This window comes from Lepisma saccharinum, chromosome 14 (assembly GCF_977018435.1).
Source record: "Lepisma saccharinum chromosome 14, izLepSacc3.1, whole genome shotgun sequence".
Classification (NCBI taxonomy): domain Eukaryota; kingdom Metazoa; phylum Arthropoda; class Insecta; order Zygentoma; family Lepismatidae; genus Lepisma; species Lepisma saccharinum.
The window spans coordinates 70,759,920-70,787,204 of record NC_139242.1 but is presented as its reverse complement, the minus strand read 5'-3'; the positions used below and the strand labels follow the sequence as shown (position 1 = coordinate 70,787,204).

The 27,285-nt window shown below is 41.2% G+C and overlaps 1 protein-coding gene across 1 annotated transcript in view; it reads left to right on the top strand.

Annotated features, from left to right (window-relative positions):
• Positions 1–27,285, top strand: part of MICAL-like (protein) — a 269,708-nt gene that overhangs the window by 58,660 nt on the left and 183,763 nt on the right. The window contains exon 2 of the mRNA XM_083135879.1: positions 14,785–14,853. The gene's annotated coding sequence lies outside the window, so the exon portion shown is untranslated. The remainder of the gene's footprint in view (positions 1–14,784; positions 14,854–27,285) is intronic.

Here is a 27,285-nt window from a genome sequence, read left to right as displayed (position 1 = left end):
ATTTTTAAAAGACTATAACAATTCAACCGAGAAGAATAACGTTTCGTATTAAATGGTATTAGGTACAAAGCAATGGCTCTGCTTAAATACATGCGTACTTTATATATAGTACACGTATGGAAGAATATTTTAGCCGTTTCAATTGTAAACACCGTGCACTCATCATGGATGGTGTAACTCGACGTGCCTTTCGTGCTGTACATATTATACATTGTAATCGCAAAAGATAACCGAAATGTTCCATGAAATTGCTTTCGTGTAAAGTACTATTTGCTATAAGATATTTGGAAGCATTTACATAGCATTTAGGGGAGAGTTTCCGAAATTGGACCAGTTGGTACTATTTTGCTTCTGCATCAAAAACAAGACAAAAAAAGAACGAAATTGTAGCTATGAGAAGCACAAACTATTAGCTTTCACTTCATATATGTATTTCAACAAGAAATGCATGAACCAATATAATAGGGTACATATACGAAAGTAGTGACATCGGTCCATTATAGGCAACTGGTTTCCTAACTTGGACCACAGGTTGCTTAAGTTGGACCGCTCACAAAAGGCATGTGCGTATGTATGTCTACGGTATCTAGACACCTGTAGCACTCACTGCACACACCATTGTGGTATTTACACCACGTTCGCCGCTTGTAACAGCACCTACCTGTGATTTTCTTTGCTACAATTTTTTGTGGACGTTTCTGGACTGTGGTGAAACCTGACTCATCAACGTTGAATATTCGGTCAGTTGTAAAACCAAACAAACCATATCTTCTACTACACTCGTTCAAGCCATAGTCCCCATTATATTGTATGCTGCTATAGACATTTGCAATTCCATCTCTGTCCACAGCCCATACTTTCCCCGGTCCAATTTGGGAAACACAAGGTGGTCCAATTTAGGCAATTATACCTCGTTAATAAAAATATGACGCTACACGAACATACGCAACTAAACCATAGTTTTACCACATGCAGTTAGTGGTTAATGAATGGCACTTTTATTAGGACATTTACATTTACTTACCCCTAGTTTACACAAGAGCTTAAGAATCAAAGCACAATAATTGCAACACGAACAATGGAAACACAATAACAGCACTCCTACTTCGTCGAACGTATCTAGTTGACTGACCATTCAGTCATTTGTACATGGCACTGACGCAACCAGTAGTGCCAACTCACCTATTTCAAATACTCGTCTATAGGCAAAAACAAAGGCGGTCCAACTTAGGCAACGGTCCAATTTCGGCAACTCTCCCCTATGCGTTAAAGGAAATGCTTTCGTCTAAAGCCGGCTTAAGTGTCATTTCAGTGAAAATATTGGAACATTTCGCGGCACTTTGGAATCCACTGATTACTTGTCACTTTACATAGTCTATATTTCGAGGTTCATAGATCCTATGCTTATTGTCCATAGCGACTATAAATGTTGTGGTGTGTATATTTCGATATCAAGTATCCAACACTACATAGAAATCGGAATATCGGGGGGCCCCTCTTTCTTCTGAGATCTTTGGATATTTTGGAAACAGGAGCAAAATCATTATTTCTGATGCTGCTGTAATGAAGGTATTTTAAAAAAATACGTGTGCTAGGTGATATTCTTGGGGCCTCCCCCATGGCGCAGTGGTAGCGTCATTGCCTTGTAATCAAGGGGTCCCGGGTTTGATACCCGGTGGACGTACAAGTGGTTCGGATCCCACTTTAAACTGTAGGTCCAGTCCCGATTAGCCTTACTGTGCATAAAGTGGACTTAAAACACCAACTCAAACCAAACCAAAGGTGATATTCTTGAATTAATTCAGTTTTGTAGACAGATTATGCCCCCGATAGCGTAGTGGTAACGTCCTCGCCTTGTAATCAAGGAGTCCAGGGTTCGACACCAGGTGGAGGGACATAATGGTTAAGATCTCACTTTAAACTGTAGATCTAGTCCCGATTAACCTTTCTGTGCATAAAGTGGACTTTTAAAAAATCTCAAACTTAGACAGATACTGCTTCTGATTCAATAACTATATGCGCACACAAAAAAGAAAACGCACAATAAAGACCGGAAAACTTCGAAGGTGCGAGTACAAAAGTGTTTTTAGGTCGTCCGCTGCTGAGATATCAAGGGCATTCTCCCTAAATTGTGTATGTTGTGAAAAGAGACTTGTGCTTATACCAGGTGGTTATAATTAAAGTGACGGTGTTCAGAGTGGTACAGCACGGGCTGTAATGAGAGTAGCAGTCTGAAACTTTGTAGATATGATAATGAAGCAATGCGCTCGCGAATTATGGAAAAAAAAAAAAAAAAAAAAAAAAAAAAAAAAAAAAAAAAAAAAAAAAAAAAAAAGAGTTCCAATTCTCGCCACCAGGGTAAAAAATGGCGCTGTAAGCAGTCAAAACGTGGAATTTTCCGTAACTCTGACGTCAAAGTCGGTGACATTGCCTAACCATTGTGTGAGCTCCCTGGTTGTTGTTGGTGACGCTTGTTGCTTTTTTTTTCCTTTAGTGATGTGAATGTTCGCCGAACATTAAAAGTTTGATTTTTCCCGTGTAAAAAGCAATGGCTATTGCGAAGAAAGACCGTGCACTGCTAGTGAAGTTGTTTTACCAGAATGGGAGCAATAGTAACGCTGCACTGCGGAAATATCGCCAACAGAAAGGGCTGAGAAGAGGGCCCATGTCAATTAATGGGCTGAAGAAGATGATGAAGAAATTCGAGGAAACAGGTGAATTGGGTGTTGCACCAGGGAGAGGAAGGCGGCCCATCCCCGTGGAAGTTGTGGACGAAGTTGCTGTAGCTGTAGCTGACCGTGCAGCACATGCCTCAACTTCTGCAACCAGTGCTAGAGCTGTGGCACGTGAATTGTCACTCCCCTGGTCAACAGTTCGCAAGGTATTGCGGAGTATTTTACACTGGTATCCCTACAAGATTCAAATTGTGCACCAATTGAAACCCCAAGATATTCCACAACGCCGTGAGTTTGCCCATCGGTTTTTGGCACGCATGGAAGTGGATGAGATGTGGCCGGGGAATATTCTGTGGACTGACGAGGCGCATTTTACTCTTGTCGGTACAGTGAATACTCAGAACTGTCGCATATGGGGTTCCACTCGTCCACATGTTGTGCAGGAACAACCATTGCACTCAGTTTACGTGACTGCATGGTGTGGGTTCACTAGCTCCTTCATTCTTGGTCCGTTTTTCTTTGAGGAGATGACACCTCGAGGGCCTGTTAGGTGTACAGTGACATCTGCACGTTATAGGGACCTCCTTGTGCAACACGTGATTCCAGCTTTGCAAGAACGGAACTGTGAACACACCACCATTTTCATGCAAGATGGGGCAACACCACATGTCGCTCGCCACGTGAAAGATTTGCTGCGAGAAACCTTCACTAATGACCGCATCATCTCTAGGCAGTTTCCAGATGATTGGCCTTCCAGATCCCCCGACCTTAATCCATGTGACTTCTGGCTGTGGGGATATTTAAAAGATCGTGTCTATCAGGGACATGTCCGGTCTCTGCCTGATCTGAAGGCTAGCATACAACGACATGTCGCTCAGATTTCACCAGACATGCTGCGAGCAACCGTCGACCATGCCGTGTTACGAATGCAGCATGTTGCTGAATTGGGAGGCCATATTGAACAGTTCTTGTAACCATAGTTCCTAATAAACATGCCAGAGCCATTGTTCTCATGTGTTTGATCTTTCCTGCCTTTTTCCTGTAACTATACCACGTTTTGACTGCTTACAGCGCCATTTTTTACCCTGGTGGCGAGAATTGGAACTATTTTTTTTTTTTTTTTTTTTTTTTTTTTTTGCATAATTCGCGAGCGCATTGCTTCATTAGCATATCTACGAAGTTTCAGACTGCTACTCTCATTACAGCCCGTGCTGTACCACTCTGAACACCGTCACTTTAATTATAACCACCTTGTAAGTATGGGATTATGCATGGGAGTTAGATTTTCGGAATGTACACGTGATTTCTCTTGCGAAAATGAGACAGGTAGACATATTCTGTGATATTTACATGGATAAAATCCCAAATATTTGTTTGTGTCACTTTAGGCTCTTATTGGGACTGGACCTACAGTTTAAAGTGAAATCCGAATCACTACGCAATATTGCCTTGCCTCTTGATTACAAGGCACCAGAGGTAGACACTATTATATACGCTGTCAGGAAGACAAATATTTATTTTGTGTGTGTGTATTCTATCGTCTCATGACGCACACAGCCTGTCGCCTGATGCTGAAATAATCATCAGGTTAAAGTATTTTAAATGGCAGTACTTCTTGTTTATGGGCTGTTGTGGTTCTGTGCTTTAACATACATCTGTCTGCTTTTTTTTTTCCCTGGAATTGCAAAACTCATGCTCCGGCACTTAACCTGGAGGCTTGAACTTGTTCCCTGGCTCGTCACTTTTGAGAACCTCCCAATTGTAATTAATTTGACCGGACTCTTTTCGGAGAAGCGCTCTCGTTTGCTGCCTTTTGCCTACTTCAAGTGCACGGAAAGATGGGATTCAATGTTGCCAGGCATAGGCGACACAATAACACTAAAAACCCTCCAACTAACTAACTAACTAACTAACTCCCTAGCCTTCTTAAACCCGAAGGTTCATGGCTGCAGCAACACAGGCCTTCCATCTTTCCCTATCTTGAGCAAGTTCTATATACTCTTTTCCATCCCTACCGATTTCCTTTAGGTCCATCTCAACGTTGTCCCTCCATCTTCGTCTTGGCCTTCCTACAGGTCTCTTACCATCAGGTTTCCCAACAAGAATCCTGTGAACTCCTCTTTCCTCTCCCATTCGTGCCACATGGCCTGCCCACCTAAGTCTTCTTGATTTAATTATTCTAATAATATCTGGACATGAATACAAATTATGTAGTTCTAAATTATGTAACCTTCTCCACTCACCTGTCTCCTCATCCCTTTTAGGTCCAAAGGTTTTCCTAAGGATCTTATTTTCAAATACTCTCAATTTATGTTCCTCTTTCAATGTAAGGGACCAAGTTTCACATCCATATAATACTACTAAAAACCCTCCATGTAAATAATACGTACATGCAACATGTAAATAATGCGTACATGCAAAAATAAGTACATCAATGTTTTAATCCTGACATGCTTAATGTTTGGAGAAATTGGAGCAGCGTGTCTTGTTTCAAATCTCATTTTATCAAATTATATAGGAGAAGCAATGTGGTAACATAGTTTTAGTTTTAGGCCCAGCTGTCCGCCTGTTACATTTTGGCGGCTCGAAGACTCGAATCATTGCCGCATCAGTTGTAATTTTTCGTACAGTTCACCTTGGATGGATTGATTTCATGAGCGGAGCGTCATCTGAGCGTTGCCTGGAGCGCGTCGAGTATCTGAGCGCTCGGCGAACAACGTGATCGCTCAGCTATTTGGCTCGCTACTTCGAGCCTTGCTCGACCCAGGTATAAACCACAGAATATATCGTCTTTGTGTTTCGATCTCGTGAGGCAAAGAGTAACAGGATTAAAAATATGCAAAGAATTCAGTGGCGTATACTGAGTCCAAGATCTGGGCTATCTCACTATGTCACGTGGTCCTAAGCTATGAATAGAAATACATTTACCAACTCCTAAGAAATTAGGTTGCCAACTCCTAGGAAATTAGGTTGCCAACTCCTAGGAAATTAGGTTGCCAACTCCTAGGAAATTAGGTTGCCAACTCCTAGGAAATTAGGTTGCCAACTCCTAGGAAATTAGGTTGCCAACTCCTAGGAAATTAGGTTGCCAACTCCTAGGAAATTAGGTTGCCAAATCCTAGGAAATTAGGTTGCCAACTCCTAGGAAATTAGGTTGCCAACTCCTAGGAAATTAGGTTGCCAACTCCTAGGAAATTAGGTTGCCAACTCCTAGGAAATTAGGTTGCCAACTCCTAGGAAATTAGGTTGCCAACTCCTAGGAAATTAGGTTGCCAACTCCTAGGAAATTAGGTTGCCAACTCATAGGAAATTAGGTTGCCAACTCATAGGAAATTAGGTTGCCAACTCATAGGAAATTAGGTTGCCAACTCATAGGAAATTAGGTTGCCAACTCATAGGAAATCAGGTTGCCAACTCCAGAATCACCATCATCATCTCACTGATATGAATAATATTATTACACAACATCGATTTTTCTCCTGCATTTTATTATGTAGACTTTAGACTTCGCAGATAGCCTAGCTAGCCTAGAATATACGCTCCTGGTAAAGATGACAGATAATTAAGAAGTACAGTACGGTCGCTTTGGTTCTGGGCCGAGGTAGCGCGTGAACAACTTTGAACAACTCTTATAACACAGGTTCGTACTCGTTATGCATTATAAATAATTGTCTACATGCTAAAGATATGTGCGTAAATAAGCGAGACGTTACGGGACGAATCCGCGCCATGCCACGCGCTATATCGGCCCAGAGCCAAAACGAACGCACTGTATTTGTGATTAACGGCTTGCCTTATAGTGTAATTACAGAGGAAGTTTAGGTAACCCGTAGTTTTGGGAAGTTGTGCAAGTAGTGAAAAAGAAATTTATTATCGCTCTTGGTGAAAAATGTTTGGTTTTGTTCTCATCGATAAGCACCCCCGGTATTGTTTTCAGAAGCAATAATTATATTATTTTAATATTTAATATTATTATAATAATCACTGAAATCTTGTCCACTCGACGCAGCCATCTTGATCATACTGATAGGCACTGATATTTTGAGCAATGGTCAGTGAGCACGACCTTTCTGCTGAACGAGCGAAAATCTTGCTCAGCGAACATCGCTGGATACTCGACGCACCCTTGAGCGTTACCTGAGCGCTAATTGAATCATTCTTTGAGCACCATTTACGCTTGCAACGAGGAGAAAGCGATACAATTCTTGTATCCTTTCGCGTTCTTTATTACTCGCAATGTTCAAACACGAAACTCTAACTCCTCCAGCCAGATTTAGTGACAATATCGACGGTTGGTAACATTGGCGGCGTGGATCATTTCCACGAAAACGGCAGAAAGAGGAGCTGTCCAGACAAGACACCTATCTTTCTGGTCACGTGATGTTTCGTCTGTGGACACAAAATCACGTACCACTGTGACGTGATTCGTGTTCCGCCCAATGGCACGCAACACCACACCGTCTGCCAAAAGACCACAAAGGCGAGAGAGAGGGAGCATCACGTTCGACATAAACAAACTCTTTCTATTCAGACGTCATATCGCCCCCCCCCACCCCTCCTTCACCTTTCATCGCTCCACCTACGGCCCAGGACATTTCGATTCGTCGAAATAGGTAAATGTGCCGTAATAATGGATGTTGGTTATTCGTGCCACGCTTGCATCGACAGCAACAAAACACTACACACTCTTTTTTCTTCTTCTTATTGTTTGTAATAAAAAGGCGCCTGGGGAACGCGTTAGTGGGTGACTGTTCCACATGTTCAAACTTGCTTCCTGAAGTGGAGAATGACTTGGCGAAAGATCTCGCTTCAATATATTCAATTGGAAACGTTGTGCGCAAATACATTTCTTCAGTTCGGGTCATTAAGAGAGAAACTCGATATTAATCTTCCTGTCAGTCTTGTCTAAGCGTAAGCTGTAGGCCTGTACGGGATCCCGAAAAGTCGGTAGGGGAATCGGGAAAAACAATTTCAGTCTCGATCCCGACTTTTCCCAAATGTTTAAAAGTGTTAAATTCTCTAGAATTCAAATTTTCTTTATTAAAGAGCGAGGTTCAGGATGTGGCTGTTCTCCCACCTAACCTGCAGCTTTTAACATCGTCCAGAAATATCGAACATTTCGCAACCAAAAACTTCCCCCGTCCCGAACGTCGGCATTTGAAAAAATGTCACGTTCCGACCAGCCAAAATGTCGCACACCCCTACATTACGACCCAGAAGTCTGTGGCCGAGTGGTTAGCATATCACGCTGCGACGCCAAGGGTCCCGGGTTCGAATCCCGCTCGGGCTTGGTTGTTTGTGAATGTCAATTCCTCAATTTCATCACTTCATCACTCATCCCCATCTTCGCATATTAGCCAAGAGGCACAAAACGCGAAGTAAAGTAAACTCAATCAATCAATCAGAAGTCTGTGGAGCAAGCCAGTTCGCACAGGTAGGTGCAGACCTGTTGAACCCCCGTCTACTGTTTGACACGGATGGGCGCCCCAAGAAGGTTGCTTCAATGTTGGATTCTGCACAAAGCTTCTTCTTTTCTTCAGTGACTTACAGTACCGAGGCACAAACGTGTGACAGTGCTGAAAACAGACCCAATCTACATTCCCCCTTCGCCCTATTGGGAAAACATGCTTTGAAAAGGGTCACAATTACTTTTTTAAATAGATATTTCAAATGTGGTAAAAATGTAACTAACCACGTGTCGTAAAAGTTGTAATTGGCCTAAAAGTTATAATTGAAATTGCATATACAGGACTTCACGATATTTTTAGCTCCGGGCATATGTAAATCATGGTCCGAGTCTCTGGCGAAACATTGGCTACTCTTTTTCTTCATCTCAATACATGTCGTTAGATTTTACGAGGAAAAACTGAAGAAAAGGCGTACAAGCTGGTGAAATTGTTTGCTTAGGAAACAGAGGCAAGTACCGAAGAATTGCCTGGCTGTGACTTGTTACGTAATAGCCACAAGAAGAGCTCTTTTGGAGCTCGGAGATGTAGTTGGTTGTTTGTACAGCAGTCCGTGCAGGAGCGTTTTTTTTTCATTTGTAAGACGTAAAGTTAACAAAAGCTGCGCTTGCTTTATTTGCAATTCGCCAAGGTGCGTCTCGTTCGCCCGAAGCCAAAAGGCGCTCGAACAGAACCCACTGCCCCACTTACTTGTGCCAAAGACGCCGCTGAAGATTTGTCGGTTGTAAACACGAATCATGTAATTTTCACTGATGTTTGTCGAGTTAGTCGGGTAAACTGATTGGTGTGTTTGTTGTATACGTTTTGGATTATTGTGAAGCTTTCGAATCCGTAATGCAATTTTTTTCGAACTTTTGTTTTGAAGTTATCATTTTCTCTTATTGTGCCCACGGCGGAGTGGTAAACGTATCCAAAAGCAGAGGTCCTGGGTTCGATTCCTGATTGTACCGGGTGACCACAATTAAAGTTCCCCTGTTCACAGCCCGGATTGCGCTGAAACTTGGTATAGAGGCGAGTGCTGACGAAAAAACAGTTCAAATCTTCACCACCAGATGGCACAGAGGCTCTGAAGTAACAGCAACCAGAATTTGCGTTTATGTCGGTACAGCAGTGTTCAATATGTGCCCCGTCAGCGTGAATGATACTTTGGAAGCGTAAGACAGCGTCGTCAATGGTCGCGGGAAGCGTGTCTTGGGTTGATGTTCAGTGTGCACCAGATTTTAACCTAGTGGTGAAAATTTGAACTATTTTTTTTCGTCAACATTCGCTTCCCTATGGTCTCCGTACCCTCTGTATCAAGATTCACCGACCATCATTTATTATAACCAGTTTATCGTTCATCGCGAATAACGCGGCCTTGCTCCAGAGATAACCGAGACAGAGTATAGGAACCTTCGAAAAAAACTGCATATTTATCCTGAATATATACAACCACGAAGCAGACTGACTCACAATCGACATCGATTGCCTTCGTAATTATTATAAAAAGAATATGTGACTGAAGTCGCACAGAAAAGTGAATTTGGCTTCTTTTTTTAAATATCATACCAAATTCTCGAACGAGACCGAGCGGCCTCGTCTCAACAAGTCACGAAGGGATTGATCTGGTTGTCTTTTAGACTTTTACAAGGACATACATGTCCCTACTTTGGCGGAATTTTCGATTGATTGAACGCAGACTTCGAAAATCACATCAAGTAACCACGTATTTAGAAAAGGGTGTGGGAAAACTCGCCTGATCTCCAGCCAATCAAAGACTAACACAAGCGCCTTTCTTGTCCGCCGCATAAGGAGGTGGAGGGGGGGGGGGAGCATTTTGATTTACGGGATGAGAAACCGCCGCTTCGTGCAGCCTCGTTATCGGAATTTTCAAAGCTATGCATAATTGCAGAGCTTCTCGTGTTAACAGCTCCTCAAGAGCCGTGATTTGTGGTCCACGTGCCTTGTTATTGGAGCTTCCAGGGGGATGGGGGCAGCCCAGCACAAAGGTGCCGACAGGTCATGCTTCTCTTTCACCTGACCCGCGGGCATCTAAGTGTAGGCCTTGTTGAAGGTGATGCCGTGTCAATCGCTGCTCGAGAGAGATCCATTCTGGAAAAAAAATACCTCTTGTGTGAATTGATGGAACGTTCACCTCAGTAGTATTTGGAAAGTTACTTTCTTTAAAAGTGCCTCAGTTGAAATCACTTGTTTTGAAATGATACTCGGTTACAGCTACCGAAGTTACTTTTACCTTTACTGTATTCTGGTACAATGTAACTTGTAGCACATGTTACATACATAAACTGCTGACTGCCTAAAATTGCAATTTTAATTGAATTCTATTAAACCTCATGTGTTTAAATATGAAAATTTAGACTTACAGTCACCAGCAATTAAATGGAAGGAGTTATGTGTGTTGCCTACCTCTGCGGCGCTGGTAGAAGTTGAAATACACTTATCGCCGTTGAGTTAGTCAACACACACAAGACCTTGCGGGAAAGCGACCAATTCAGGATCTACGTGTTCCTTTTTTGCCGGTGACTGTACACCAAACATGTGTTCGCATCATAGTTATACAGGGTGACCCAAAAGTAGGTATACAGATACCACTGTCGGCCTCGCATTGTTGTTTGTAAGTTCATTATCCTTTTCAGATATCTTAATACTATAAATGATGGCTGGTAATTTGAAAGTACACAGTCGTAGTACTACCATAACTTTGTTATTTGTTCATTAATTGTTGATGAATAAAGTCACTGGTACTGTATACCTACTTTTGGGCTACCCTGCATATAACGCATGTTCAACATGTAACCAGAATTTAGCAATAAAATCTTCGGTAATATGTCCATGAAGACGAAACTTCGCATGCTTGTTCTACTTAAGACACCGCATATATTTGAGACGTAATATATAGTTAACTTTGTTGAAGTTTTTTACAGCCAAGTAATGGAGGGAAGTTATACATATTGCAACACGGGGGCACTCTGGAACAAGCGAAGGGGAAGCGAGAGAGGAAACAAATGACTGTCCAATAGCGAGTTTGCCCGGGTTCTTCTCATCTCGGTTTAGAGTTATTTTCACCTCAAATTTCTGTAGAAAGCATTAATCTGTTAAATGTACGAGTATGTCATTAATTTCCAATGTGTTTGTGTGCAATTATTACAATTAATACATAAACCACTTATTCACCATATTTATTATAACCCATACGTTTAGCGTCAAGCAGTGGGGTTATTTTCAGATTAGAACAACAACCTTAAACCGGCGTAACACTGTTAAGGTTTGTACCGAACACTATCACTCTCCATCGTGTAATCTCAAATCGTGAGTGCTTTAACATGATATAAACTCGTTTGGTTGCAAAGAGCCTTGCGCATTATTTCATGACGATAAGATAACCTGGCGAGTTAATGCTTGAGATATCCTTTCAGCCCCCTCCCCCACTTTGCATTCTGTGCGTGATTGGGTTGATAACGTGTTGCGGGAACCAGAAGAGATTAGGGTGGAAGGCTGACAAACTCTGAACAGGCACGGCAATTCCAGTGTAATATATTTCGGTTTGTCATGTGACTGAGTATTTCTGGTCTGCGGTAATAGCTTTCTTCCAGAGTTTCAACTTTTGTTCTTGTTTTCTCCCGAAGAGTAATTAAACTTTGAGAAAGAAGAGGTTAAGTTCAATCTAGACAGGAGTAGTGGAGGATATATGGCAACTGGCAAGAGAGATAGAGATGGCTGTCATTCTCTCTTGATGTGATGCCGTATCGATCTGTACCCTTCACAATGTAAGTTTCGACCTAGGCTTTTCTGCACCAACCCGAATTTCGTGGCAGAGAGGTTATGATCTTCATCAAAATGAGAAAATAGAGCCAGAAATTTCAAATCGTGTGCGAAAAGAAAATAATGCATACTATCAATTGAACCAGACAGTATTTGGAAAACGAGAAATAGGATCGAGAGCCGAACTACAAATATATAAATGAGTGATGTGATAGAACCAGTAGCGTATACTGAGTACAAGATCTGGACTATCTCAATGTGTCACGTGGTCCTAGGCTATATGAATAGAAATAAATTTACCAACCCATAAGAAATCAGGTTGCCAACCCATAAGAAATCAGGTTGCCAACTCATAAGAAATCAGGTTGCCAACCCATAAGAAATCAGGTTGCCAACCCATAAGAAATCAGGTTGCCAACCCATAAGAAATCAGGTTGCCAACCCATAAGAAATCAGGTTGCCAACTCATAAGAAATCAGGTTGCCAACTCATAGGAAATCAGGTTGCCAACTCCAGATTCAGTATCATCATCTCACTGATATGAATAATTTCTGATCGATTTTAATCCTGAATTTATTTTCTAGACTTCAGGCTTCGCAGATAGCCTAGCTAGCTAGCCTAGAATATACGCTCCTGGATAGAACCAATACTATTGTATGGAAGTGATAGCTGGTCAACGAAAGGAAAGGAACTTAGTAAGATAACAGCTGTAGGAATGAAGTGCTACCGAAAGATAGTAGGAAAAACAAGAAGAGACAGAGTAAGAAATGAAAGGATAAGGGAAGAGCTGGAACAAACGTCAATTGAAGACCATCTCATGAAAAGACAGATGAAATGGTTTGGCCACGTAACCAGGATGGGAGAGGAAAGGAAACCCAATCAGTTCTGGAGGCAAGACCAGAAGGAAGAAGGCCCAGGGGCAGACGAGGGCAGACATGAGTGTATGGTGGAAGAATTATGAAGGAAAAGAGGGATGACACACCAAGAAATAAAGAAGATGGCCAAGAAGAGAGAAGAATGGAAACAGTGGGTTGACGCATCTCCGACGCTGTAATGGCATAAGGGGTAGAGAAAGAAGAAATTATGATGGCGCGTTATGTCGTCAGGGGTTCCGGGTTCGAATATCGGCCTGGGCAAGAGTGCTCTTTGTGAGTGTCCGTTCATCATATCACTCATTCTCATCTTCGCGGTTAGACAAAAGTGGCAGAAAAGCGAAGTGAAATAAGCCAAATCAATAGTTTTCGGCACCAAATAAGGGAGGTGCAAGGTGGTGTTTCTTCGCTACTTTTCACGCAGTCCTTAGAACCAAGAGGACGCTCGCGTACCATCAACTTACCCCACCAGCTAAACTGTTTCGGGAATCTGTGGAGCAAGGCACCGCATGACGTAGAAATCAGTGCGTGCTGCTACAAACAACTGGCAGCTGCAACCACATTTTCCCCTCCATGCACTCACGTCGTCTCTCGAGTCTTACTTGCGCGTAGGACTTGTTTTCGTTCGCGTGCTCCAGAGATTCCTGAAACACGAGTGTAGTTCGGAGTTGCAGGTTTCGTAATGTTTAGTTTAGTTTAGTTTATTTACGTCCAAGGACTACCGTGTGTGTACAAATAACAGTGCATAGCAATATAGGACATGTCAATACATTACAATACAATGCTATGTTAATAAATCTTACACATGCAAATACAAAATACATTACCAAAGATAACAGCTCATAACAAGAATTTCTCTTTGTTGTTTTACGTCACTTTTCTACCTACCTCGTGAGTGAATAGCGGCTGTGAGCTGTGGCGAACACTTCCTTCGAAAGAGGGATAGCGGACGCTACACAACACCCCTCCCCCTCCCCTTCACATTTCAAGCATGTATGTATGTATAAAGTGTATGTCACACCATGTTGACAAAAATATTCAATACCAGCTGAAAGCCATTGCTTTCATGTTTTTGCTCAAATTCCTCGAGCACATGAAGGCGCATAGGGTATGCGGAGGTTAGGCCCCACATGTTCTCGATCTCGGCATTTTTTAAAGGTGATGTGATCAGCACTACGCTCCGGTCGCCTTTCCACAGTACCCATTTATTTGAGGCTGGGTTAACCCCAGATTCACTTTATGAATGGACAAGAAGGACCCCCTAAATCCACCGCGGAAATCGAACGCGAGTCTCCCGCTAGGCAGCCAGACGCCCTACCGATTGAACCACCGCGGCTCAATTGTTTTCGTATTTCCACTGAAAAAATACGGTAAGCAGAGTTAACGTTATGCACAATTTTTTCTATGTTGCTGATAAAAAATGAATATGAAGTGAATATATCTATTTGGTTTGAGATTATATTGAACTGATTTGGTAGCCTATGGAATAGTGAACGTTGTATGACTTGAACTTTTGTTTGAAAATAACAGGAAAATCGTAAAAACTCGGAGAATTGGTTTTGTCTACTCCCACCTCTCGGTAGGAAGCCGGTTAAGATTTGGTTTAGTTGATCAGCGAGTTGGAAAACAAACGAGCCTCCCTCCGTGGCTGAGTGGTCAGCGTGACGCACTAACAAGCCAAAGGTCCCGCAGGTGCAATCCTTGTTAGGTACGAATTGCGTTTGTTCCATCATCATTTCATAATTCATCCTCATCGTCGTCATTAACCTAAGAGGTAGATAAACGACGAAAACAACAAAAATAGAATAAAATGGAAAACAAGTAAGATAGACAGTTCCAGTACGATACCTATTTCAAAGGTCAGTTGAATGGAAAAGTATTTATGGTTTGTACGTTTGTGAAGTCATACGGTCATGGCTGTGCATGATTCATTTTTCAAGCTGTGATAGAGAAACATTTCCTCAAGATCGTTTTACATACAAATGTGATGTATTGTTTTTCTATTCATAGGTTCTTCGTGGATGTCGCGGTCATTGAAGAGAAAAGTCCAGGATAGTGCTCAACGATTATAGCTGCCAGGTAAGATTACACAACTCACTATTTAATGTCTTCTTTTAGAGTTTGTTCTGTCGATAATTTGCCGAACTCGTTAAGTAGTAGATTTTCGATCTTGCCACCGAAGGTCCCAGGTTCGAGTCCTGTCGTGCTCTTTGTGAGTGTCCCTGCATCATTTCTATCTAATAATCACGAATTATAATCGTCTCAATTAGCCAAGAGTGGAAGAACAGCGACGTAAAATAACAAAAAAGTGAGATCTTTGACGTGTGACGCGTTTGGTATGTCAAGGTGTGATGTGTGCTTATTTTTTAACATAAGCTTAGCCCACAAATTGGGAGATAGAAGATCGTCGTTGTGACCTCAGTGACAAAGTGGTCCCAGGTTCAAACCGTGGTTAAGAGTCCCAGCGCTACGTAATTTCGCATTTATTTATTATTGAAATTTCCAGTACAGCAGAAGCCATTTTAAACCAGAAAGAAACAATAGTAAAACAATAGACTAAGATTAAAAACAAAAGAAAGGTTAACATAAAATAAACAAAAATAAAACAAGCCAAAAAAGTACCAAGGTAAGTAGATGAGTTTCACAAAAGCATTACTTATGCACAATTTTTTCTATGTTGCTGATAAAAAATGAATATGAAGTGAATATATCTATTTGGTTTGAGATTATATTGAACTGATTTGGTAGCCTATGGAATAGTGAACGTTGTATGAGTGAGAGTCTGGGAGTTGTAGTGTGGAAAGTTTCCTTGCTCCGTGTTTTATGTCTGGGCACTCTGAGTGAGAGTTCGTGGATTGCGTGCGATGCTGCATCTTAAGTTTCCATTTATGATCTTGTATTGCAATTTCATATCTGCAATGTATCTACGAGTTTCTGGAGTATTAATATGCAGATTTATAAGCAGATCTTTCTTAGGCAGGTGTCTCAGGGCAGTTAGTACACTCGTAAGCCATTACAGGAGTTTGAAATAACCTCCGCCATCTTTGTCGTGTGATCGAAAGTATTGTCGTGATTTGCTGCTCCTATCGAAACGAGTAGCGTACGTAACACACGATGTACTTGGCCAAGCCATTCCGAAAGAAAGAAGGAAGACGCCCTCAGTTTCGTACCCATTTGAACGGCCAACGTGCTTGTATGTAGAAAATCTACGTAGACGATGGACATTAGTGACGCAGGCAGTCTCCACAAAACGTCAGAACGCTTTAGAAGCATTTTAGAACAGATGCAATTTTGAGAGCTCGACATATCGAGCTTATCCTTGAAAAGCAAGGCTATTTTGGAAGGTTGAAGGTCCAGCCAACTGCATAAAGAAATACTGGGCTACGCCATTTTACAAATTTTCGTTGCCTGTTTCGCGCGTTGATATCATAAAAAGCCACCCTCTGGCTGTTACGCACCATAAATATATTCAAAACCTTTTCTCTCTCTACCCCGAAGCCTTCGTTACGGAATGTTGCAGATTTCCTGAAAGCCGTGAGTTTGTGCAATGGAAGGAAACTCCTGTCTCTTCAGGCTCTAAGGTCAATGGCATTGTGGAATATGCAAATGCCTGTACCCTCGCCAGAATAACAACCGGAACCAACCCGTTGTTGGCCTTCCGCGCTGTTCTAATTGGACATTTTTATTGTCGTGCGGCCTTGGGTATTTGGTCAGTTTGCAACATCGAGCTCGCTGTCACCATGCAAAGACAATGTCTTTGACCTTCCTGTCATTGTGGTGAATGGACGGTTTCGATCGAGTTTTTTTTATTGTTGTTATTTGTTCGTAAATCTCACGAAGCGCATCTAGTTCAAGGAAAGAATCGATACACCGATATCGATGTCTGAAGGTAATAAGTTGTCGATACGTAGTAAATTTGTATTTCGATTCTTCGATGTTTTCAGATTTCCGTAGGCTGTACCTATTCGGTACCAGTTGCGGCGAATGCCCTTGGTCGAATAGTTCTCCCCCCTCCGTACCGCCCAAGACAAACAACAAAAATTAGAAAAATACTCTGTTAGCCAAAATATCTATTTTTGTGGTATTTAGTGCCATATTAAATGTGACTGCCTCCCAGAAAATAGCCCCTTTGCCTCACCACCCTTTTTTTTCGGGGTGGAGGGGTGATGCTTCTGTGTTTTATTTATTAATGTAAACGATTTTATACTGCCGTGAACAACCTTTGTGCCTTAATACAGCAGTTTTGAAAATTACATTGAAGTAGATACAAGTTTTTTAAAACACAAGATACTTGAATAATATTCATAGTTAAATGTAAGTAAAATATTTTACAATATTTAACATGGCGACAGTGAAACAAATGGGAGGATGCTTTTCATAAATGTGCCTAGTGGGGTGGCAAGACAGAATCCTCCCTCAAATATTTCCCACCCAGAAATCACAATAAAATCAGCGATCGGATCCGCTACAGTGATCCTGAACGGGCAGTTAATGCCAAGGAGTTAGCTTTGTTTCGGTTGTACTTGAGTATCGCTTTTCTGCCTTTTAAAGTCCATAAGGATAATGATAATTAGATTAAATATTTCAAGGAAGGACATACTAGCCGAGGCTTGGAACACGGAACACTTGGTGTGGATTACGTGAGTCGAACACACAACTTTGTTGCAGAGGCTGGTATATTTTGGCATTGCGGAACTGACTTATATCAATAAATCAAAAAGCTGTAGATTGCAGTATTATTTCATCTGCAAAATTGATGGATTGATTTGGTGTTTTTAAGTCCACTTTATGCACAGTAAAGATAATCGGAACTGGACCTATAGTTTAAAGTGGGGTCCGAACCACTAATGTGCCTCCACCGGGTATTGAACCCGGGGCCCCTTGATTACGAGACGACGACGCTAACATCTACAAAATAACTGTTGTATTTTCGTATCTGAGTTAACCGTGACGCTGAGGTTGGAGTAAATATGAAACTTTCTTGTTATTGGACCATTAACTGACTTATTATTAAACTTCCGAGTTTAATGCCGCTGATCTCGAGTGAAGGACATGACTGCTCGATGTTTTTATTAATATAGATCATTACTCCAGAAGTCCCGGCTTCCCCCCCCCCCCACCTGCTTCATGCCAACCAGTTAATCTGCTGCAATTGTATATTATGTATGGACTCGTCCATGTTTCAAATGCCGTGCAAAACCTTGCATTTTTTTGTACAATCGTACAAATTCTGGCATTCCCAAACCCGATGGCTTGTTGCCGTAGTACCATAGTATTTAATTTGTCTCTATATCCTGTGCAAGGCAATCCACTCTGGACCATTCTTATCAGTTTCCTTCATCTTGGCCTTCCTACAGGTCTCTTACCACTAGGCATTCGAACGAGAATTCTGTAAACTTTTCTTTCCTCCGTCAAGTAAAATTGAAACAATGTACGCATGGACGTCCGCAGGATTTTTTCCAGGGAGGCACAAGGAAGGTATTTTTTTCCAGGGGGCAAACAAGGCACATTTTCCCCAAAAATAGTGTTGTTCCCTAAAAAAAAACATTGCTTAAATTTGAATTTATGGTGTTCATGCATTAATTAACACATCTTATTGTGGCTAAAATGAAATTATATGTGTGAAATACATAATTTTTGATTGACTTTCATTTTCCAAGGGGAGAGCCACGGCCCCCTTGCCCCCCTTACGGACGCTCATGAATGTACGTAAGAAATATACGAGGGAGTATCAAATGAAAACCTTAAAAGTTATATGAAAATTATAGAACACACTGTATATGTACATAATTAAATTTGGATGAAATATCAACTGTTATTAACGAAACGACGTCAAGGCTGCAACACTGATCAAGTAAACTTCATAGCGCCATTTTGTCATTTTAGAGATGGCACCAGTGAAGAGTAGTGGTTTCTTGCCCTCATGCGTAACTTGGCGGAACAAACTTATAGAAATTCTGTGGCAAATGAAAATGCAGTTATATCTGTGCATGCTTACCACACCGCAGGAAGTTTACGAATGGAGGAGGAAGTTCGAAAGTGGTGTCCTTTCGCAGGCAGATGGATGGCAACACTGGAAAGACATTAACAGTGACTTAAGTAGGGATGGACGATATCGGAAATTTGATATTGCGATATATCGTCAGACATACGATACGAATCGTGATATCGGCGATATATCGTCTCCACGATATATATATCCCCAAATATCGTGACGATATATTGCTGAAACGGTATACAGAGCATTCCCTGACATTCGCTACGAGACTCGGCGGCAAGCGGCCCGGCATCAGCGCTTGCCTTTCCCGGTGAACGGGTCCGCGACAGTCGCTTATATTAAATCTCGTAAAAAAGCTTAGAGTAACAGGGTCAGTTCTGAATAAAAGTGGAAAGAAAAATGGGGAAATGAAGTATACAAAGACAATCCGCACACCATCCGTGAGTTAAAAGAGAGTATTGTACGAAAAGTAGGTAGAATTAAAGTAGACGAACTTGCACGTGTAAATGCCAATTTACTTCGGAGATGCCAGGAATGTGTTGCAGCATAGGGACATAATTTTCAACACCTTCTGTAGTCCAGGTTAGTACACAATATGAAAACTGTAATTTTAATAGCCGACTCTAGCGACTGTCGCTGACCCGTTCACCGGGAAAGACAAGCGCTGATGCCGGGCAGCTTGCCGCGAGTCTCGTAGCGAATGTCAGGGAATGCTCTTTATATCGCTAAAATATTGTGACGATATATCGCCAAATATCGTGACGATATATTGCCGACAAGATATATATCGCCAAAATATCGTGACGATATATCGTCTGGACGATTAATCGCCCAACACTACTTGTAAGTGACTGCACACGCATTCTAAATACTCTTGGTAACTCTTGTACTGGGAGTGTAGCCTATATAAAAGATGATGGTTGTATCTTTCATGAATTTATTGTGAATATTCGTCTGAAGAAGACCGTTAGAGGGTGGACACGGTACGTTTTTATGTATATTTTTTATACTATAAATGTTTCCCTTGGTCAGCATTTTAATGTTTTATAAATTCTCTTCTTGCGATACACAAGTACTAATTCCGACTTTGAAATATATGTAGATCAGCAAACGTATGCAACCTTACATGCAGAATCCATTTAATTATTTTTTTCTGGAGCGTTTCGGATCATCTGCGACTGCGAACTTCCGAGTGCCATATCAAAACGATAATGATATAGAACCGAATTGGGCCAGGGTTTTGTTTGTGTTCCTGTTGTTTTTGTTTGCGAAGTGTACAGAGGAGTGTTCGCGGATGATAATTGGTGCTCTTGACTCGTTAATGGTGGCCTGCGCCGAGGAGTTGCGCAACTTCCATTAGGAGTAAATGGTTGGCGCTGTACGGTTAAGTGTCGGTTCAGGGGCACCAGCGACCGTTGAAGGTCTACCTGACACAGTTTGCACTCGCTTTTAATCGTTTTGCCTTGAGGGGGGGCTTCCCTTTCCTCCGTGTTGTTTGGTTGCCGAACGCTTCCTTAGCATTGCGGAGGCCTTTGCTGCATTTAAGGATGATTGGAAAGCAGCTTCAGGAGATTTGACTTGCTTTGTTATTTAGTGCCGCTTTTCTGCAATTTTTGCTTAATCGAGACGACGAGGATGAATTATGATGAAATTGATGAAGGTGCACTTACAAAGAATATCAATGCCCAGGTCTGGATTCGAACCCACGATCTCTGGAGCTTTAGTGGAGAGCGGGATTATTTTTAAAAATGCACACTTCATTTTCAAATGGACTTCTTGTGGAAATAACTTTGAAATGAACCAAAAATGAAGAACGAGCTTCTGGAATGCAACCAAATGTATATGAGAAACTGCAGCTAAGTTGCAAGCTAAAAAATCACCAAAAATATGAACCATTAAAAAAAGAACAAAAAAGTATGGCTCATAATTTTCATAAATATGCCTTGAAACATGAAAGTATACGATAATACAATACAAAATTCTAAAATTGTTTTCTCATACATTCTACATTCTAAAAAAAAATTGCAACAAAAATGTTATTTACAGGACACTCCCTATGGTGTTATTGCGGAATTGGCGTGGTTTAACACCATTTTTGGTGTCGTGTTACACCATTTGGGGTCACAGCACACTAAGTATGGAGGCCTTTAACACTCGATTACGTGTTCTGCTACACCAATTACTGTGTTACTTCACTTTTGGTTACAACTCAGTTGCCTATTTTTTATAGTGTGTACCATACTTCATGGGGCGAACTTCTTACGTAATAAAAACTAAACTGTGAACTCCGTTAGCAACAGCCCTCTAAGGGCCAGGACTTGCCAGAGCGGATCTTTCATAAAGCGACGCATGGTCAGTTCATTGAGTCCCATCGCCGCTGTTTTCTGGCTTTCGAAGCCGGAGCCGCAACTTCTTCGTGTCAAGAAGCTCACCAATTGTCATCACGACACTGGGTCATTGTCGAAATTAATGCAGCTTCGACCGGGGATCGAACCCGGAACCTCTCGCACTAAAGGCAAGAGCGCTAGCCATTTTGGCTACGAAGGAGCCCATGTAATAACAAAACGTAGAGAAACATGTTGAATATAATTAGTCATCCTTGTTGGCTTTCAAGGGGTCGTTGACTCGGGTACCGGTGGAGGCATATTGAAGGTGGTTCAGTCTAGCGTAACTAACTAACTCTCTAGCCTTCTTAAACCCGAAGGTGCAGCAACACAGGCCTTCCATCTGTCTCTATCCTGAGCAAGATCTACCGATTTCCTTTACGTCCATCTCAACGTTATCTCTTCATCTTCGTCTTTCTACTTGTCTCTTACCATCAGGCTTCCCAACAAGAATCCTGCTTCTCCCATTCGTTTCACCTGGCCTGCCCACCTAAGTCTTATTGATTTAATTATTCTAATACTATCTGGACAGGAATACACATTATGTAGTTCTAAATGATGTAACCTTCTCCACTCACCTGTCTCCTCATCCCTTTTCTAAGGATTTTATTTTCAAACACTCTTTATTTATGTTCCTTTTATATCCGAGGAATCCACTGACCAACGACAGATTCGGTCTTCCATTCATATTGGGGGTTTGGCGTAAAACTGACAACTCTGCACTGTAAAAAAGATATGTCAAGAATCAGCAATATGAGGCCATGGATGTTCCCCAATTAGCCTATCTGAGCATATAACTTGTACTTAAAACAAACTTTGAAAAAGCCAAAAGACTGAACATGCCACAGGTGTGTCGTTCGGCTAGATGAGTCCACTTTTATTCCTGTCCCGTGCGGGCGAAGGTTCAAGTTCTGCAGCCTACCCGTTAGGCTGTTACCGCCCTTCGTGGTCCTTTTGCAGCGGCGTATCACGAAGTCTCGTAGGGCATGTGCCTTTTCCCTGCGGGCAGCCGGTATGTACTTTACGTTTCCAAAACACGTCAAAGCCTTCTTCCTGGTATTGTGTTCATGCTGATGTGATATATGGTGGGTTTCATGCGTGAACGTTTCGAAAACTGCGTGTAACGTTTGTTCAAGTACGCAATCAGGGTTGCCACTTTGTCCATAAACTGCTTCTTTGGAATAATCATCTTTGAACAATCCCATCAACGGATTTTCCCGCCAAATTTCATGGTTATCTCCGATTTTCTTTTACTACTAATATGACTATATTGTTTTTTTTCTACTTTATCGCTGACCTAAGTGGTGGAGTGATTATCGCGACGCTCTCCTACGCCAAAGGGCTCGGGTTCAAATCCTGGACTGGGCATGAGTGTCCCTTCATCAATTTCATCATATCATCACTCACGCTCAACGTCGCGATTAGTACATTCTGTCACAAAAGCGACGTAATATTTCTCTCTCCAGTACGTTCCTTTGGTTCTCACACGACGAATTGTGCAACAGGTCAGTCAGTGCAATATCAAATTCACCTTTGTCGCAGGTGTGGAAAATGGATGAAGATGAATGAACTGTGAAGGAATGCCCGTGACCAAGCCAGGATTCGAACACGGGGCCGTCGGTGACGCCATCTAGAGTCCAGCAATAAACACGGTCGGACACCGATGCGATCTGGCACATCTTGACTTGTTTGTATGTGCTGAGTACCACTTCACAGACACTGTTTTTATTTTAATTCAATGGTGTAATGAATTTGATTGTAGTTCTTACATGTGTTTTACTTTGTTCTCGATAAGGATATCAGACTTTATCAGTCTTGTAGTGATATTAGTTCTACAGTGTGTTTTATATTGTTCTTGAAAAGGAGTTATCTCCATAATATTTGTGGAAATAGTCTGAGTGCTGATGCACCCATTATAATTTTTAATAACGAATAAATCAATCTGACATAGCACTCATGGGAAAACGTCAGTCTGGCAGAATCGTCACGTGTTGTTATCCTCGCATGTCTTCGGTCCATTTCACGAGTGTGATTTTCTTATCCTGAGTAGTAGATGAATGAGTTAACAGATTAGAACTTAGAATTTAGAACTAAATTACAATATTTAGAACTGACATATTATGGCCGCGGTGGCTCAGTCGGTAACGCGTCTGACTACCATGCTAAAGGTCCCGGGTTCGATCCCCGGGCGGTTCAAATCCGGGAACTTTTCTAACGATGGAAGCGGCCCCGGCGTCCACCCAGCGTCGAATAACATGGGTACCTGGGGGAAACCCTGGGGGGTAAAGGCGGTCAGGGGCGTGATGCTGATCACATCACCCCACTCACGACCGGATCAAGAAAGTGTGGGGCGTTACCCCCACACCCCCTATACGCCTTCATGGCGTGGTGCTGTGCACAGGGGAACACTTTACCTTTACCTTTTAGAACTGACATATTTAGAACTATTTTTTATTATTTAGAACTAAATCAACCCTTTTTATATGAATAATTTATGAATTTTATAAATATATGAATATTAATTTATGAATAATGTATAAAAATATAAATACAATACCATGGGTTCGGTCCCGGTATTGCCCTAAATCATAATTGTACCTTTACCGTTGTTCCGTACCTCCTATAAACAACATTATACCCGTATTTAATTATTATCCTTTTACACACTATATACCTTCCGGTAATTAACACATAACCTTATACATAGCATGTATTACCTCTAATTACCTTTTATTTACGTACACATTTTCATACATTATTCACGAAAGGGGGAATGATTTAGTTCTAAATATAATTTATTTCCAAATGTCATCATTTAGTTCTAAATATGTTAGTTCTAAATATTGTAATTTAGTTCTAAACCCTAAACACCAAAATCCGTTAACTCGTTCATCTACTACTAGCCTGTGGTCGTCTATTCCTTCTCTAGGACATTAGGATCTTATGAACTTCTAGTAAGTTATTAGCACTGGATAAAACGATGAATACGTGTAGATTGAGGAAGGCTTTTCCTCCTCGGTAATCTAATGAAACCACTTCTGGGCAGAAATCAAGGCCATTGTGGTAGAAATGGCAAGAAAGCAGAAAATAAATGCAGAGAAATAGATCGGATAACGCAATTTGTTCTTGAAAAGAAGCTGCAAATGCCAAGAAATTTACTGAAGGCTCTGCATCTGGTGCTGCAACCACCAGTTCCAATTGCTTTTGCTTCAAAGTGATCAATAAATCCCTCTCCATGAAGAGCTGGACGTTTTCTGGAAGAGAAAAGTGGGGAAACTTTTCGCAGGAAGTAGGACAGCTGAGAAATGAGAACGGTTTCAACAAAACCTCCCAAAGTAAAAGTTTTTTTTGGAAAATTTTGGAAGGAAAAAAAAAAAAAGAGCAGACATCTCATAGAATTCCTCTCTCCACTTCCGCTCATAAAGTTCGGAGAGTTTTCAACTTAGATGGCACAGGCTTGGAATTGTGTCAATGTGGCTAGTCAAGTTGGAGTCCTGAAAAGTCTGCTACGGATCGTACTTATCGTAGATAATTTTGAACCCCCCCCCCCCCCTCTGAAAGTATGCTGTTTTCAGAACAAATATGACATCTGAGATTCAATATTGTATTTTTTCCTTGTATGAAGATCTTTCTTGAAAGTGTTAAGAAACTATTAGTATGATTAGATTTTTCCAAAGCCTTTGACTATGTTCCTCTCTGATTTTCCTTAAAAAAAAAACTTATCAAATTGATTTAGTATGAACGGGCCTCCTCTTAAACTACACTTATCTTGCAGAAAGAAAAAGGCTATTTATTATACCAAGTTTTCTTATTTAGTAAGAACCAGATAGATCCAAGATAGATAACAAACGCTCCAAGGATGTAGTTAATCTGCTTTGAACACATTAACTGATCCCCCTGTTTTCGTGTTAGTACTGTAGATAAGGATGTTTTAATAATGGCAATAGCTCATTTGTGTACTTTCCTATTGACGTTATGAAGAGAGATCTCAAATCAAGAAGCTTTTATGTGAAGAGTAATTAAGATTTTTTGTTCAGGAATATTTGCAAATGGAGCATATTTGTGATTAGGTGTTCGAATGAAGATATTATATTCATATACTGTATGTGCACCTTGCTTGGCTTGTAGCACACTTTTCTTGTAATTATGACATTCAGTTAAATGCATGGGCGTCGCCATAAATTTTTGTAGGCCTCCCCGATGGCGCACTGTAGCGTCGTTGCCTTGTAATCAAGGCGTCCCGGGTTCGATACCCGGTGGAGGCACATAGTGGTTCGGATCCCACTTTAAACTCCACTTTAAACAGTAGGTCCAGTCCCAATTAGCCTTTCTGTGCATAAAGTGGACTAAAACACCAACTCAATCAATCAATTTTTGTAGAAATCAGGCCATTGAAAAAACTCGAATGGGAGAAATAATAATAATAAATTATTATTATTGTTACAAAATGATAACTATTAATAACTTATAAAAATAAACCAATTTTATTAAAAATTATTCTTACTATTATATCCTTTGGGATGCGTCCACCAGTTGAGTGAATATCCAGCAGTTTTTACATTTCATATAAATGCACAATTATTACATTTTTTGGTATAATTTTATCGACCTTGCTCAGGGAAAAATCTTTGAAAGCTAAGAGAAAATTTTAGTAATAAAGTTTATGTTGTGTCACTTTTCAAGTAAATAATCTTATTTTCGGAATTATGAAAACTGTGAAACAATTTCATTTACTCTTTCTATTAAACGGGGGAATTACCTAAATTATTTCGTTACAACTTTGGCTATTTTATGTAAAAGTAAAAAATAACAAACTTTCTGCTTTTTTGTAAGTTAAAATTAATGATGCCAATTACCAGGAAAAGGTGGGGGAGAGGTCAACGGACCCGCATGGTTAAATGTGAACAAGTACTGGTTCTGAAGCAAGTAGATATTATTGTTGTAGAAACCGGCTGGTCTATTTTTTTTCGAATTCATGTCATAGTTGATCGAGTGAACTTCAGATCTTTGTAGGTGGAGAGAGAAATCTCGGACGCTCCCTCCTCTGTGGAGGATCGAACCCCGCAAGACTTGAGTGAAAGTCGAGAGTCTGTACATTGGATGTAATGATTAGCGTTTGCTGATCTTACTCTAAATGTCCTCGTTACGTGTGTGCATTGAGGAAGAGAAAACGGCGTCTATTTTTGCAAAAGAACACCGCTAAGCAAGACCCGTTCCTCCAGTGGGCCCCCTGCCAGGACCACGCCTTGCCCTCCGCGCAGATTCTCGTCTCAGGTGTTTACGAGGCTCGTTAGCTCGAGAGCGAGTGCCAAGGGTCAGGGTTGGCCTTTGAACCGCGCCGGAGAGTAAAAGCAGATCCAAGTTCACACTGGGCTTTTCCTGCTAATGTGGGCGCGATGGATGGAGCAGGTTAGATCATACAATTTCGAGTGGAAGGAGTCGTACAAGAAGAAATGGGTACACGGTTGTGCTGGTTACTTTTATTTACAACGAAACAGACCTTTAAGGAGAAGATTTCATAAGCATGAACTCGCTCATTGAAGGCCTTCCCGATGGCGTAGTGGTAACGTCGTCGCCTTGTAATCAATGAATCCCGGGTTCGATACCCGGTGGAGGCACATGGCACAGTGGTTCGGATCCCACTTTAAATTGTAGGTTCAGTTCCGATTAGCCTTTCTGTGCATAAAGTGGACTTAAAAACAATCATTCCTTGAAATCATCACCATGGTTTATGAATATATTCAGTAACTCTTGTGCATTTGTAAATTCTTTATTCACTCGTTTCTTCAACATTGTCTTCTTCAACAATACGATCAACAAGTCGTCCACCGAGAATGCAAATTTATCTCCAAATTCTAAACAAATTAAGATTTGTTGAAAGTTGGTACATGGGTGGGGTGGGGGAATCTAATACTATTTATTTACCTAAAGTTTCAGATACAGTACTGAATCACCATTTTATACTGAAACAGTAACATCAGGAACGCAACAACAAAACAAAACAATACAAGATGGTACAGAATAAAATAATAAAAAAAGTTACACATACATTCTTTATAATTGTCGGAAACTGTGCTCCTGCAAGAATGTCAACATTTGGAGGCAGGTTGTTATATAAGCGGAGAAGCC